The sequence below is a fragment of the Penaeus monodon genome, chromosome 15 (genome assembly GCF_015228065.2).
Source record: "Penaeus monodon isolate SGIC_2016 chromosome 15, NSTDA_Pmon_1, whole genome shotgun sequence".
NCBI classification, from domain to species: domain Eukaryota; kingdom Metazoa; phylum Arthropoda; class Malacostraca; order Decapoda; family Penaeidae; genus Penaeus; species Penaeus monodon.
The window spans coordinates 10,604,710-10,605,029 of record NC_051400.1 but is presented as its reverse complement, the minus strand read 5'-3'; positions in this window follow the sequence as shown (position 1 = coordinate 10,605,029).

Below are 320 nucleotides of genomic sequence, written 5' to 3'. Positions count from 1 at the left end.
GGTTTGGAGAGTATACATTCCTGCCTTACTTTAGAAGGCTAAGATACATCTCCAAATTACCTTGGCTAATGTCTATTGTCATTTCCTTTAACATCTGATTATATCTCGTGTCTCTTGTTTTGTACTTATTTGTGTTTGTTGTTGAAGATGAAAAACAAAAACGTCAAGAAATCTAATCAAACAGAAAATCCAATCGTCAAAAAAAATGTTCATCAGAAAAGAAATATTAAATAAAAAAAATCGTTTGTTGAAAATACTTGTTCGTCAAGAAATATTAAACAAACGGCAGAAATTCACAAGAAATATTAATGAAAATTGTT